Here is a 16,883-nt window from a genome sequence, read left to right as displayed (position 1 = left end):
CTATTCCTAAACCGGCGAGGACTCATATTGACAAATCAGATTGTACACAAAAAGATCATTGATGATCAATGTATTTTTGATATATTGAACAAAGTCTATTTTTACATACTGACACATAGCAGTAGAGCTTTATTGTGAAAGGCGCTACTGCTAGATAGCTTAGCAGTAGCGTCTTTTCCTACAGCGCGCTACTGCTAAGCCATTCATCTCCCACCCCCATCTCCTCTATCCGATCCACTCACACAGTCACACACTCACTGGATCCCTTCTCAATCCCCCGCGTCGGTCCACCCCTGTCGCCCCTCCTCCGTCTACGCCGACGTCACCTCCTCCTCCTTGTTGGACTCGGTACCGGCCTCCTCCTCCGTCCTCCCTCTCCACTCGCCGCTGGCCGGCCCTCCTCGCTCCGCCTTCCTCCTCCGTCCTCCCTCCACTGGCCGCGCTGTAACGCTCCAAGACCGATGCTTCAGAAGACTTCTATCCATTCCGAGTTTCGCCGTGTGTTTCTTTTGTGCTTGCTCTTTTATTTTTGCATTGCATCATGTCATCATGCCATCATGCCATTTAATTTTTAAAACTCAACTAAATAAATTGCATAGATCTTTTGATCTATTTAAATCGAGGGATATTCACATGGTGATTTCTATTTATAACATACCCTCCCGATATTTAGGGAGATATTATAAATTATTCCATTTATTTGGAATTACCCATAACCCACTTGCAAATATCCCATGCCGTTGTTATCTCAATTCTTGTTCTCCAACCTTGCCCGTAATTATTTCATCATTTTCCGGAGCTCCACCAAAAATCCGAACATTTTTGGACCTTCCCAAACCCTCACTACCATTCAAATCATTTGGATTTAAATCAAATGATTTTGAATTTAAATCTTGCAATCTTGGCCTTTCTATTTTTCTTGGAACGAGCGCATTTGTGCGAGTCCGGGAAAATTATCCGCGCGTCCTAGTTCTTCCACTAACCCCTCTTTCTTTTCTTTCCTATCTCTATTTTGTTTTTATTTTCTTAAGAGAGGGAGAAGAGAGCCCAGCAGCCTAGGCCAGGCCAGCCCACTAAACCCCTTGAGGCCCAACCCTTCCTAACCCTAGCCTGATCCCCTCGCAGCCTCTTCCCCTCACCCGATCGATCCCCATCTCTCCTCTCGTTCCCTCCCTGCCAGCGCCGCCACCTTCTTCTCGTTCCCCATCACGCACGCCCGCATCGCTCCAGGGAGGAGCTCCTCGCGCCTCCGCCTCGCCCCTCTCGGCCTCCTGCGCCCGCGCCCCTCCTTTGCCTCGCCTCCTCCTCCCGTCGCCCTGCCTCGACGCCCGCACCTCCGCCGGCCTCGGCCTCCCGTGGCTGCCGCTGCTGGCCCCACTGCCGAGCTCTCCCTGCGCCCGGTCCCCTCCTCCTCGCCGCCCTGGTGCCGCTCCACCTGTGCCTGCGTCCGTTGTCCTCTGCACCCAGCAGGAGCCCCGCGCCGCTCGTTCCCTCCGTTTGGCCGGAGTTCGTCGGAGCCCCAGCAGTCGCGCCGCCCTGTGGCTTCGCCTCCCGCAACCCTGTGGCGTCGCCTCGCCCTTGTCCCGCGTTGCCTCTGCCAGGCCTGTGCTGCTGCTTGCATCCGCCAGGGCCATCTTCAGATTTTCACCAAGTACCGTGACTGCAGCCGGTGTGCATTTTTTTTGTCAAGTCCGACTACACGGGTACGACTACATCCGAGGTGGATTTCGTCAGGTACCCCTTCGGATGCGCCAAGTTCGACTACATGGTCCGCCAAGTACCTCTACCGATGACGCCGAACATCTACGAAACGTGAACGACTACTTCCCATACGACCCGTGAACGACTACTTCCCTCGACGACTCGAACCACTCCAAAAACGCACGCTTTGAAGGTATAACCACCGAGATGACCGACCGTGATCGAATGCATGTGTTGTATGAGATGTACCATATGTTTGCACCGTGTCCGAATCGTCCTTCCGATGCCCCTCTTTTGCCATACCGCCGTCCCGTGGGAACCCGGAATCCGGGATCACCCCACCATCTTTTGCATGTTCCTCACATCCGCACACTTGCTTCTTTTGCACCGGTATCTCCGTGAGCTACTAGAACCGATATGTTGCCGTGGCAACATTTTCGGAATGTTGCCGTGGCACCATTTTCGTTTCGCCGCCGTGGCACCCTTTTCGTTCCGCCATGGTGACAAATGCCTCGTATCATGCTCCTGTCAACATTTTCATAAAAATTGCATAAAACTTGTATATGTCATCCGCATCATGATAACAACATTTAAAATGTTTAAAATTGTTGTTTGCTTTAAATACTAAATAATATGGGGATTTACCGGAATTGTTGTTTGTTATTTCCGGCCTCATTTAAACTTGCCTAAATATGTAGTTCAATTATGCTCCACCTCTTGCCATGTTTAATAACATTTAATATTGTTGTGTTCCTAACCGAGAGCGAACTAAATATTGATGTGGTGTTCTGTCAATATGCAACTCGTTGCATATTGAGCTCCACTTAACTTGTAGTATTGTTTGTCTGCATTGCCATGCCATGCCTCTTTAAATCGGACATGCATCATACTTGATTGTGCATCATCCCATGATTATGCTTGTGTGTTTACCGCGTTGTTTGCTTCTTTCTGGTTTGCTTCTCTCGTTAGCTTCGGTTTCGTTCCGGAGTTGTGAGGATTCGTTCGACTACGTCTGCTTGTCTTCTTCATGGACTCGTCCTTCTTCCTATCAGGATTTCAGGCAAGATGACCATTACCCTCGATATCACTTCTATCTTTGCTTGCTAGTTGCTTCGTTCTATCGCTATGCTGTGTTACCTATCCCTTGTTTACCATGCCTCCCATATTGCCATGTCAGCCTCTAACCTTTTTCACCCTTCCTAGCAAACCATTGCTTGGCTATGTTACCGCTTTGCTCAGCCCCTCTTATAGCATTTTTAGTTGCAGGTGAAGTTGAAGATTGCTCCATGATGGACAGGATTATGTTGGGATATCACAATATCTCTTATTTAATTAATGCATCTATATACTTGGTAAAGGGTGGAAGACTCGGCCTTATGCCTGGTGTTTTGTTCCACTCTTGCCGCCCTAGTTTCCGTCATACCGGTCTTATGTTCCCGGATTTTGCGTTCCTTACGCGGTTGGGTGATTTATGGGACCCCCTTGACAGTTTGCTTTGAATAAAACTCCTCCAGCAAGGCCCAACCTTTGTTTTACCATTTGCCATGTAAGCCTTTTTCCCTTGGGTTCTGCAGACTCAAGGGTCATCTTTATTTTAACCCCCCCCGGGCCAGTGCTCCTTCGAGTGTTGGTCCGAACTGAGTAGACTGCGGGGCCACCTCGGGGAAACTTGAGGGCTGGTTTTACTCGTAGGATGTCTCATCCGGTGTGCCCTGAGAACGAGATACGTGGGACTCCTATCGGGATTTGTCGGCACATCGGGCAGCTTTGTTGGTCTTGTTTTACCATTGTCGAAATGTCTTGTAAACCGGGATTCTGAGTCTGATCGGGTCTTCCTGGGAGAAGGTCTATTCCTTCGTTGATCGTGAGAGCTTATCATGGGCTAAGTTGGGACACCCCTGCAGGGTATAATCTTTCGAAAGTCGTGCCCGCGGTTATGAGGCAGATGGGAATTTGTTAATGTCCGGTTGTAGATAACTTGACACTTGACCTCTTTAAAATGCATCAACCGCGTGTGTAGCAGTGATGGTCTCTTTTCGGCGGAGTCCGGGAAGTGAACACGGTTTTGGGTTATGTTTGACGTAAGTAGGAGTTCAGGATCACTTCTTGATCATTGCTAGTTAACGACCATTCCTTTTGCTCTCTTCTCGCTCTTATTTGCGTATGTTAGCCACTAGATATGCTTAGTCGCTGCTGCAACCTCGCCACTTTACCCCTTCCTATCCATAAGCTTAAATAGTATTGATCTCGCGGGTTTTGAGATTGCTGAGTCCTCGTGACTCAAGAGATACTATCACAACAGTTGCAGGTGCCGATGATACCAGTGCAGGTGATGCACCCGAGCTCAGTTAGGAGCTCAACGAAGACCTTGGTTGTTGCTATGTTTCGTTTCATGTTGATCAGTAGTGGAGCCCAGTTGGGACGATCGGGGATCCAGCAGTTGGGTTATCTTCTTTTCTTTTGGCTTCGTTCGTAGTCGGACTATATGTGTGTACTCTGAATGATGTATGATTTATTATATGTTCATTGTGTGAAGTGGCGATTGTAAGCCAACTCTTTATCCCATTCTTGTTCATTACATGGGATTGTGTGAAGATGACCCTTCTTGCGACAAAACCACAATGCGGTTATGCCTCTAAGTCGTGCTTCGACACGTGGGAGATATAGCCGCATCGTGGGTGTTACAAGTTGGTAATCAGAGCCATCCCCGACTTAGGAGACCCCTGCTTGATTGTTTGCTGGCGTTGTTGAGTCTAGAACAAAAATGTTTTGAGTCTTAGGATTATATATATCGGAGAGTAGGATTCTTTTTACTCCTCAGTCCCTTCGTCGCTTTGGTGAGGTCTCCTGACGTAGATGTTTTGTCTTTCCTCTCCTCAAATTTCACTAAATTTTTTTTAGGATCACGCGGGTATCTTGGAATCGTTTCGATGGTTTTGTGACGAGAACATTGTTCTTGTGCCTCCTGTCTATTATGTGGCTTTGACCCGGGGAGTTGAGCTCCGAGGTGTTGTCGTCATAATTTTATTGTTGCAGTTCTGGAATACCTGAGTTTTGCCGACATCGAAAATGTCTTTTTTGCAGTTGTTGGTGAGATAACCTCGACGCCACCCAGTACTAGGGCGGGAGTTCGAGAGTATTGCCATAGCTCGTATAACGGATGCTTTTCGAAGGTTGAGGTACACGATTTCCGAAGGTTTCTTGGTTATGTGTTGACGGATGGATACAGCTTGGATGTAGGTATTGTTAGTATTGGATGAGATATATATTGCTTCCCCTGTATCCCCAACACCAGATTGCATAACCAGAAAGTTTCGGGAGTTCTATAGGTGGGAATTCAAGTAGCTCCTAGAATATCTTTTCGACAGATGCATGATATGAGATTGGGGTTTGACGTCTAGTGGTCCGCCTTTCCACGGTCATTTTTACAGTGGTCTCGTTGTGTCTTAAAGAACCCTTGGCTATGCTGGTTCGGGGACACTTCGTATGTCATGTGCACTGCCTTGTACATGATGGTGCTGTACAATCGAGCCCGTGTGGGCCCCACCATGAAAACTTCGGACGAAATCTCTATCATATGTTTGTTCCGGCTTATTCTGCAAGCCAAATCTTTTGTTTTGTTTTATTTGTGGTATTCGAGTTGCTTCGAAGTCAAATGTGGAATCCATACCTTTCCTAAATTGTCAGGACCCCGACTCAATGCCACATCGATCTAGCATGTAACACCTCATATCACTTTGCGGCCTCACGCACGGTATTCCCACGGGTGTCGCCTTACCTTTCCCCGGGACCGTTTGCGTCTTTTGGCACACGTATATGATAGTGTCGCTAGCATTCATATGATAAGGAGCCCGGGCTGACATGGCTAGTCGTAAACCCAAAGTGGCACAAACTTACAGGGACAGGCATCCATGACCCAACATCGAACGTGTCGGTCATCAGCGAGTGAATCCAGGCTGTAGCACTGGGCTAGCAGGAATCCGGTGAACCGGGCTGTAGCGGGCTAACAGGACTCCGGTATTCATCGCGTGACATTTCCCCGAAGGGACAGACACAGGAACGAAGAAGGACACATGTCGGCCAGCTAAGTGTTCCGGAGCAGTAGCAAGCTACCCTGGCTCGGAGGAAGCACTAGGAGACATTTCCCGGTAAGAGAGGCTACTAAAGATAAACAACTAGATAGTCAAATCCCACACATACCAAGCATTTCAATAACATACACACAATATGCTCGATATGTGCAAACACAACATGGCATCACAACATGACTCTACGACTCAAGTATTTATTCAATAGGCTCCGAGGAGCGAGATATTACAAACAGGGGTCTCATGACCCAACATTCAGAGCATACAAATCAAAGCACAAGCGGAAGCTATCATGTCTGAGTACAGACATCTATAAATGAAGAAGGCTGAGAAGCCTGACTATCTACCAGATCCTGCCGAGGGCACAAGATCGTAGCTGAGGTAACAAGCTAAACGTCGAAGTCCACGCGAAACTACTAGTGAGACCGAAGTCTCTCTGCAAAAACATAAAATAGGCAAACGTGAGTACAAATGTACCCAGCAAGACTTACATCAGAACTAACTACATATGCATCATTATCAACAAAGGGGATGGTGGGGTTTAACTCAGCAAGCCAGCTTTGACTCGGTGGCTATCCTGAACTACGACTGCAAGTAACTCTTTTGAGGTGGCGTACACGAGTCCACATATTCACCATATCAATACACCACTATGGATCCGCTCCCGCCTCCCTACGAGAACGCCATCCATAGCACTCACGCTTATCTTGCGTATTTTAGAGTATCCACTTTCACTTGTCTATGAACTGATATAAGCAACCCAGAAGTCCTTTACCGCGGACACGGCTATTCGAATAGATGATATTAACCCTGCAGGGGTGTACTTCTTCATACATGTTTCCACCACTTAGCGTCTGCACACGACATGTGCTCGGCAGACTTCAAGCGAAAGCCGACGTGGGTGTAGACCACGACCTACCTAAACACTCAAGTCTCTAGTCCAGGTTTATCGCCTATTCGGGTTCCATCCATGAGGAGATCCGGCCGGAGTTTCGCTCACAGCCCCAAACGATGTGAACAGGGTTCCCGAGATACCAAACGGGCATCCGGTACACCGTGCCACGTACCTACCGCATCACAGCCCACCCCTACGGTCAGCGCTGTCCACGGCCTCCAGTAAGCTACAAACACCAGAAACTACTTGCAACTCCTGGACAGAGGACTAGGGTGAATAAGAAGTCGAGCGGGGTCATATTTCAGGGCCCAATGTATGGTAGTAGCTGAATCATGGATCACAAACACAGAACGCAGTTCCTGAGGACGGCTGCAATGAGACAACCCACCATGTACTCCTACATGGCCTCTCACCGCTACCTTTACCAAAACGTGTTCACACACTTAGCTCACACACAGTAGGACATGTTCGCACGCCTCTGATTCATTCCCGATGAATCAGACCTGACTCAACTCTAAGCAGTAGCAGGCATGACAAACAAGCAAGAATGAGTAGGCACAACAGGGCTCAAACAACTCCTACTCATGCTAGTGGGTTTCATCTATTTACTGTGGCAATGACAGGTCATGCAAAGGATAAAGGGGTTCAGCTACCGTAGCAAGTAACAGATGAATCGGTGTTGTCCTAATGCAGTAAAAGAGAGCAGGAGCGAGAGGGTAGGATTGTATCGGAATGAACAAGGGGGTTTTGCTTGCCTGGCACTTCTGAAGATAACATTGAGTCTTCATCAGTGTCAACCATCACATCATCGGTATCACGTCTATCGAGAGGGGACAAATACCGGCAACACAGAAGGGAACACAATCAATGCAATGCACAATATGATGCATGATCATGACATGGCAAAATGAATGTGTTTTGAGCTAATGTAACTAGCAACAGATTAAATGAAGTTGGTTTGAATACAAGATTCAAATTCAAACTCCATATGTGATTATTTAAATGCCCTTTATATGATTTGTGCTAAACAGCATCTATAATTTGTTCTAACATGCATGAAAATGGTACAGATGGATTCCTTGAATTTTTCTGATAATTTTTCATATATAAATTATTTAATTTGGAGTTACGGTTGAATTTCTATGATTTTTAGAAGTTTATACAATTTTCTGGAATTTATAAATCATTTCCTAATTTATTTTAATTCCAGAAAGGAATTATTGCGTCAGCATGACCTCATGCTGACCTCAATAGGTCAACGGGCGCCGTCCAGGTCAAACTGACCTGTGGGACCCATATGTCAGCGTCACAGTTAGTTAACAGGGGGTTATCTGCTTAATTAAAGGATTAGGGGGGGTCGGGGCCCACTGGTCAGTGTTAGTGGCTAATTAGGTTTAGTTAATTTTTAAATAAAGTTAGCAGGGCCTGGCCTCACTAGTCAGCGACCCTGGGGGGTCAAACCCCAGGTCGATCAGGTCAAACCTGCCGGCGACTAACCGCCGGCGAGGTCCGAGACGGCGGCGATGCGCGGAATCGCAGCACAAGCCACGGTTCGAGGCGCGGATGGCACCGTTGGAACCCCGAGCCTCGTCCGCGTCGTCTGGTGCTAGTGGGGTCGCCGGAGACGACTCAGATCGACGGCGGCGTCCGCTTCCGCGGCGGCCAGAGTTCAGGCGCGAACGGTGGCGATGCTATGGCGCACTAGAGGAGAAAACGAGGAGGGCTACGTGCTCCTGGGGGTTCACCGAGCACGGCTGCGTGCTCGGTTGCAGCTCTAGGCAACCGTGGCTACGGCGGCGACATGGCCGGCAGCGAAGAGCTCTCGGCTCCGACGGTTGTCGGTGTTAGAGGAAGAAAACGAGTCAGGGGAGAGGGGGAAACGACAGAGGAGCTCACGTGGATCCCGTAGAGGTGGACGGCGGGCTCGGGGAAGGCCGAACGGCGACGAATTTGACGACGGCGATCCTCGGTGGCCGAGGAGGGGAACAGCGAGGCTAGCGGCATCCAGGGGCTCTTCTGGTCGCGCGAGACGACGAGGAGGACGAGGGAGGACCGGCGGAGCTCGGGAGCGCGTCGGAGAGGAGAGGGGGGCGGTGGCCGCGAGGGAGCTCATCGGTGGCGGCGGCTCCGTTCGGTCCGGGCGAGAGAGAGGGAGCAGGGGAGGATAGGGACGGAGGGAGAGACACGGGAGAGTGAGAGAGGGTCGAGGGGTCGGGGCGTCTCCGTGGCATCGTCTAGGAGGACCGGGGAAGCAGGAGGTGGCCGGGAAGCAGGAGGTGGCCGGGGCGCGTGGCCGCGCGCGCCGGGCGCGTGCCCGTCCTCCTAGCAGAGGAGGAAGGCGACAGGGGTTAGTGGAGATGGGCTGGGCCGTGCTGGGCCAGGTAAGTGGGCGCCAGGTAAGTTAGGTAGGTGGCCTGGTGGCCTTCTCTCTTTTTTTATATTCTGTTCTGTTTTCTTTTATTAGTTTCTGTTTTGCCACTGTTTTGAATTTAAAAAATAATTCAAATAATGCCAAAAACTCCTCTGGATATATTTATGCTGCTTAATGGACTTTTCCAAAAGCACATAAAATGTTTCAGGGGTATTTGGAAATATATTCTATACAAGTTATGAATATAAGTCCAAATGCAAATAAAATAATGATTTAAATTCAGTGCTCAAAATATTCCTCAAAAATGTTCATTATTTTTGGTTTGGTGCAAAACCCTTGCCAAAATATAACCAACATTATTTAAGGCCATTTTGGAAACGTTGATAGCATTTTCCAGGGTTCTTTGCCCCTTTTTTTTATTTAAGTTTTTGAGGCTTCCAAAATTCCTCAGTTCAAGTTTCAAAATTTAAACATGATGCTCACATGAGGTCTGGCCTAGTGCATAACAGGACCAGGGATGTGACAACTCACCCCCACTAAACAAAAATCTCGTCCCGAGATTCAGGCGTAGGGTAAGGTGAAGGGGAAACGCAAACTAGCACAATCTTCACGATCCAGGTTGTACTTCAATTGAACGTTGACTTGTTCACCATCCTTGTCTCGACGTCTTCCTCTGAGAACTCCAACTAACATGACAACGAGAGGAAAGGAAAGACCCTAAAGGAATCGTTCTTCTCGAAGGTCGAACAACTCAGGATTAACTCTCAGAATGAGGCATAGCAACATCTCTTGAGCTGAGACACGAAGCACACATCCATAGGAATGGAGTGAAGCAGATGACGGAGGTTCACTAGGTAGACAACAATTCCACACCTAAGAAGGTGGTAAACGATTGTCAACGTAGCGAGGAGTTGAGTTGCCATGATACCACGCCGAAACATCCTAGAGGAGGGTGATTGGTAGATTATTACCTTAAGTGGAAAAAAGAATTACCTTTGATATAGAGATCATTGAGACTCTCTATATCAGCCTAAGGCAAATCACAGCAATCGATTGGCGGGGGTTGGTAGAATGGCATACTCGGACTTGGATGATGTGGATTACCTTGTTGAAGACAACGTAATGGAGGAGTTTGCTTATCACCGGAAATGGAAGAGACCCATGGTAGAATGGCACATTGGCGGTGCAAACTGGGAACAAAAGGCAAATGCTGGGAATGATTCTGGTAACTGGGGAAGAACCCAACAATAGAGAGTGAATTCACTGTTTGAAAGGGTCATAGCATTGCCGAGGAAACTGAGAGGAATCCCAGTTAGTGCCGATGATATCACGTAGCGCTTGTGCATGCTCTCAAGAACTTGAGCATTTCCACAATCATCAAGGTTTTACCAATATCCGTGTCAAGGATCCTGGCAACACAACTTGCTACCATGATGAATGATGATGGATGATGCAGATGCAAAGGAAGATAACACTTTCTTAGATTTCACCCTTGGCGGGGCCAAGGAAATAAAATCTGGATGATCGACCGAGAGACATTTAGCACTCCGCTTCTAATGTTCTCCTTGATGTGCTACTGTAACCCATTCATAGGTATGGTTTGATATCTAGAACATCAAGTAAAAAGGTCGGACTTCGGGATCTCAAAATCCATAGGGGCAACTAGGGAGTAAATCCTACGAAATCCCTATGGGGAGGTGGCCAACTTCCTCAATCAAGATATTATAATAACAGGTCTTCCGGCTAGGTGTGTTGGCCACGACATCCACTTTACCGGTTTTCGAGGGACCGATATTATAGTTCTTGGGAAATGTTCCAAACCATCATATCTGCCTGAGATTCAGATCTGGTTGGTGTCAGGATATTCCAGACTCATCGAGTCTAGGAAGAAAAACGAAAGTTTGCAACACAAATCGATGAGATGACGTTGCGAGATTCTCGGGAATTAACTACGATAGCAAGCTCCAAACATGAGCTGGTTCTGCTACTTACATGTGAACACGTTGTCCCAGACAAGCATGGCCACGTAGTAGTCTTATAATCAAACACTACCGAGTTCGGGTGGGGAACCATAATCGAGGATATCGAAGTCTTTACGCAAGTCCATGGATTAGATCCCAAGCATAGACTTCTTTTCCTTGAACAAGTCAATCAGTGGCTTAGTGTGCCAGGGACACATATAGAATGAAGGTTGCAAGTCTCCAGACTACAGAATACTTCGCACGTGTGCATGACTGATTTGGGATGATTCCAAAGGAAACAAAACAATCTTTCTCAAATTCACGGCGGCAACTTTCACCAAATGCACGTGTATAAGAGGAAGTCACTCCTTTCATCAAACAAATACTTCATGAGCTAGCATGAAGAAAATGCTTTCAAAAGTTTCCAACACTAGCTTAATGTTCAACAACATCATGGAGGAGATAAGGATGTTGCCAATGGGCTCAACAACAATTCTTCCGGGTTTCCCTTTAAAAGGAATTCCATAGTTAAGTGAACAAGTGATAGCATTGGTCAGACCCGAAAGATATAATGGTGTATGCTCGAGGGATCAACCACGAGTAAGACAACATTACGAATATCGTTGGTTCTGGTCTGATTGGATGATAGCCCATACTCCAATCAAAGGTTAGATAAAAATGATAGCTCCAGCAACTGATCACAGGGACCAATCGATGAAGATATCATCTTTCGTCAACACATACTACACAAGAATATCCCTTTGGAACGAACTAAGTCAGGCAAGCTTTTATCTTCCAACTCTCCAAGTTGTTGTCTAGCTTAACCAACTAGCTCAGGGATATCCAACACAGATTCTTGGAGAAGGGTGGTTCACAAGAAACCAACTTGATCACGAGCTCAACACAGCGGTCAGGTGACAACCTGGTAATACTTCCGAGAAGATCTTCGGAAAATCACGAACCACCGATATGTTACTAAGCTCGAGGACAATCTTGCTTTTTGAGGCAAGACGATATGATCAATAGAGCGAAGATTTGAAATAATCCTAACTCATCGATCGAGGAGTGCACCGAGAACAAGGGCTAGGTAGCATGATCAACCTTAGAATGATGATTCAAAACCAACACGCTAAGAATGAAATTATTGTCCATTAACTACCAAGCAACAAGGTTGCTAGGAGTATTGAATTCACACATCACGATTCACTTATCGGCATTCCGGTTGCGACAACATGGAACCGAGGGATGAATATTGATGGCGAGAAGTATCACTACATCAAGAATTCACAAGAGCCGGTGCAATCCTCATGAAAATCCTGACATAAAGACGGTAATACTTCAGGGTAGAACAGAATCAAAAGCTGGGCTGGCATTTTGATCTGCGGAGCACAATTGCTTTGACCCAATCCTAGATATGGAAGAGGTACTGGAGTTTGTTTCTCCTATCATTCCGCGATAGAATGGCTTGACGGACCACAAGAGTAATAGGCATCGATAAACGAACGCACGCATACTCTTGGCTATCAATTGATAGACGAAGGTCAGTAGACAACTAAAGACGGACAACTCAAAGGAACATATAACTTTCTGAGTTGTGGATGCATAAATTAGTATGTCGAACCAAGTTCAACATAATTCTTCAGGATAACCCATGCAGAAAGGTTGAGCTGGCAGAGTCACAATATAGCATGGAGAACTCATCGAGAGCGCTCTTGTTGTCATCTTTTGGTTCAGAAGAACTCCTGCCAAGAATGATTCATGGTAATTGGAAGAAGGATGTACCATGAACCTCGAGGACTATCGCAAAGGTTACTATTATCCTAAAGGAACTAGCAACACTATCAACATGATGTAAGTAGGATGAATCTCGGGTTCAAAACCCAGGAATAGAATACCTACTCCTAAGTAGCATCACGGAATGCTTTCGAGAATAAAGGCCAGAATCATCACACTAGGACACAAATCATGGCTAGAGCACTAGATGATCCCCTGAGACACCTAGGGTCATAATAATTATTCCAACATAAAGGTCGAGGCAGTAGAATACCTCAACTCAACAATTAGTGTGATTGAGCTAGCATAAAGGAGCATCGAAACCAGAGGGAAAGGATTTTGCAAATGCATCAGACTATTTAGAAACCTGGAATGACTCGGACAACATAACGGCTGTAAATGCTCAGAAGAGATTTGAGACATTCACAAAAATGGTGGCATAACCACTCAGAAGCACAATATCAAGGTTTCGAGATCAACAATTAACATACGGAAGTAGTAGAAACTGAACTCAAGCTTAAATCCAACAATCTTATAAGTCTACGGATTAGTAACGCGTGATCTTGATAGAAAGAAGAGATAGCCTAGCTCTTAATCCCCGTAGGAAAGATAAGATGACTCAGATCAGAAGGGCATGAGGTATAAGGAGTAAAAAGAGCCTTACGTTCCATCCCACAATCAATTCCCTTATATAACTAAAGAATTTCTAGACTCAACTTCGACCAGTTTGGCTTGGTAATCCTACAGGCAGTCAAGCTCTGATACCAACGCTGTCAGGACCCCGACTCAATGCCACATCGATCTAGCATGTAACACCTCATATCACTTTGCGGCCTCACGCACGGTATTCCCACGGGTGTCGCCTTACCTTTCCCCGGGACCGTTTGCGTCTTTTGGCACACGTATATGATAGTGTCGCTAGCATTCATATGATAAGGAGCCCGGGCTGACATGGCTAGTCGTAAACCCAAAGTGGCACAAACTTACAGGGACAGGCATCCATGACCCAACATCGAACGTGTCGGTCATCAGCGAGTGAATCCAGGCTGTAGCACTGGGCTAGCAGGAATCCGGTGAACCGGGCTGTAGCGGGCTAACAGGACTCCGGTATTCATCGCGTGACATTTCCCCGAAGGGACAGACACAGGAACGAAGAAGGACACATGTCGGCCAGCTAAGTGTTCCGGAGCAGTAGCAAGCTACCCTGGCTCGGAGGAAGCACTAGGAGACATTTCCCGGTAAGAGAGGCTACTAAAGATAAACAACTAGATAGTCAAATCCCACACATACCAAGCATTTCAATAACATACACACAATATGCTCGATATGTGCAAACACAACATGGCATCACAACATGACTCTACGACTCAAGTATTTATTCAATAGGCTCCGAGGAGCGAGATATTACAAACAGGGGTCTCATGACCCAACATTCAGAGCATACAAATCAAAGCACAAGCGGAAGCTATCATGTCTGAGTACAGACATCTATAAATGAAGAAGGCTGAGAAGCCTGACTATCTACCAGATCCTGCCGAGGGCACAAGATCGTAGCTGAGGTAACAAGCTAAACGTCGAAGTCCATGCGAAACTACTAGTGAGACCGAAGTCTCTCTGCAAAAACATAAAATAGGCAAACGTGAGTACAAATGTACCCAGCAAGACTTACATCAGAACTAACTACATATGCATCATTATCAACAAAGGGGATGGTGGGGTTTAACTCAGCAAGCCAGCTTTGACTCGGTGGCTATCCTGAACTACGACTGCAAGTAACTCTTTTGAGGTGGCGTACACGAGTCCACATATTCACCATATCAATACACCACTATGGATCCGCTCCCGCCTCCCTACGAGAACGCCATCCATAGCACTCACGCTTATCTTGCGTATTTTAGAGTATCCACTTTCACTTGTCTATGAACTGATATAAGCAACCCAGAAGTCCTTTACCGCGGACACGGCTATTCCAATAGATGATATTAACCCTGCAGGGGTGTACTTCTTCATACATGTTTCCACCACTTAGCGTCTGCACACGACATGTGCTCGGCAGACTTCAAGTCTCTAGTCCAGGTTTATCGCCTATTCGGGTTCCATCCATGAGGAGATCCGGCCGGAGTTTCGCTCACAGCCCCAAACGATGTGAACAGGGTTCCCGAGATACCAAACGGGCATCCGGTACACCGTGCCACGTACCTACCGCATCACAGCCCACCCCTACGGTCAGCGCTGTCCACGGCCTCTAGTAAGCTACAAACACCAGAAACTACTTGCAACTCCTGGACAGAGGACTAGGGTGAATAAGAAGTCGAGCGGGGTCATATTTCAGGGCCCAATGTATGGTAGTAGCTGAATCATGGATCACAAACACAGAACTCAGTTCCTGAGGACGGCTGCAACAAGACAACCCACCATGTACTCCTACATGGCCTCTCACCGCTACCTTTACCAAAACGTGTTCACACACTTAGCTCACACACAGTAGGACATGTTCACACGCCTCTGATTCATCCCCGATGAATCAGACCTGACTCAACTCTAAGCAGTAGTAGGCATGACAAACAAGCAAGAATGAGTAGGCACAACAGGGCTCAAACAACTCCTACTCATGCTAGTAGGTTTCATCTATTTACTGTGGCAATGACAGGTCATGCAAAGGATAAAGGGGTTCAGCTACCGCAGCAAGTAACAGATGAATCGATGTTGTCCTAATGCAGTAAAAGAGAGCAGGAGCGAGAGGGTAGGATTGTATCGGAATGAACAAGGGGGTTTTGCTTGCCTGGCACTTCTGAAGATAACATTGAGTCTTCATCAGTGTCAACGATCACATCATCGGTATCACGTCTATCGAGAGGGGACAAATACCGGCAACACAGAAGGGAACACAATCAATGCAATGCACAATATGATGCATGATCATGACATGGCAAAATGAATGTGTTTTGAGCTAATGTAACTAGCAACAGATTAAATGAAGTTAGTTTGAATACAAGATTCAAATTCAAACTCCATATGTGATTATTTAAATGCCCTTTATATGATTTGTGCTAAACAACATCTATAAGTTTTTCTAACATGCATGAAAATGGTACAGATGGATTCCTTGAATTTTTCTGATAATTTTTCATATATAAATTATTTAATTTGGAGTTACGGTTGAATTTCTATGATTTTTAGAAGTTTATACAATTTTCTGGAATTTATAAATCATTTCCTAATTTATTTTAATTCCAGAAAGGAATTATTGCGTCAGCATGACCTCATGCTGACCTCAGCAGGTCAACGGGCGCCGTCCAGGTCAAACTGACCTGTGGGACCCATATGTCAGCGTCACAGTTAGTTAACAGGGGGTTATCTGCTTAATTAAAGGATTAGGGGGGGTCGGGGCCCACTGGTCAGTGTTAGTGGCTAATTAGGTTTAGTTAATTTTTAACTAAAGTTAGCAGGGCCTGGCCCCACTAGTCAGCGACCCTGGGGGGTCAAACCCCAGGTCGATCAGGTCAAACCTGCCGGCGACTAACCGCCGGCGAGGTCCGAGACGGCGGCGATGCGCGGAATCGCAGCACAGGCCACGGTTCGAGGCGCGGATGGCACCGTTGGAACCCCGAGCCTCGTCCGCGTCGTCTGGTGCTAGTGGGGTCGCCGGACACGACTCAGATCAACGGCGGCGTCCGCTTCCGCGGCAGCCGGAGTTCGGGCGCGAACGGTGGCGATGCTACGGCGCACTAGAGGAGAAAACGAGGAGGGCTACGTGCTCCTGGGGGTTCACCGAGCACGGCTGCGTGCTCGGTTGCAGCTCTAGGCAACCGTGGCTACGTCGGCGACATGGCTGGCGGCGAAGAGCTCTCGGCTCCGACGGTTGTCGGTGTTAGAGGAAGAAAACGAGTCAGGGGAGAGGGGGAAATGACGGAGGAGCTCACGTGGATCCCGTAGAGGTGGACGGCGGGCTCGGGGAAGGCCGAACGGCGACGAATTTGACAACGGCGATCCTCGGTGGCCGAGGAGGGGAACAGCGAGGCTAGCGGCATCCAGGGGCTCTTCTGGTCGCGCGAGATGACGAGGAGGACGAGGGAGGACCGGCGGAGCTCGGG

Source organism: Triticum dicoccoides, chromosome 1B (assembly GCF_002162155.2).
Source record: "Triticum dicoccoides isolate Atlit2015 ecotype Zavitan chromosome 1B, WEW_v2.0, whole genome shotgun sequence".
NCBI lineage: Eukaryota > Viridiplantae > Streptophyta > Magnoliopsida > Poales > Poaceae > Triticum > Triticum dicoccoides.
Note: the sequence above shows the minus strand (reverse complement) of the source record.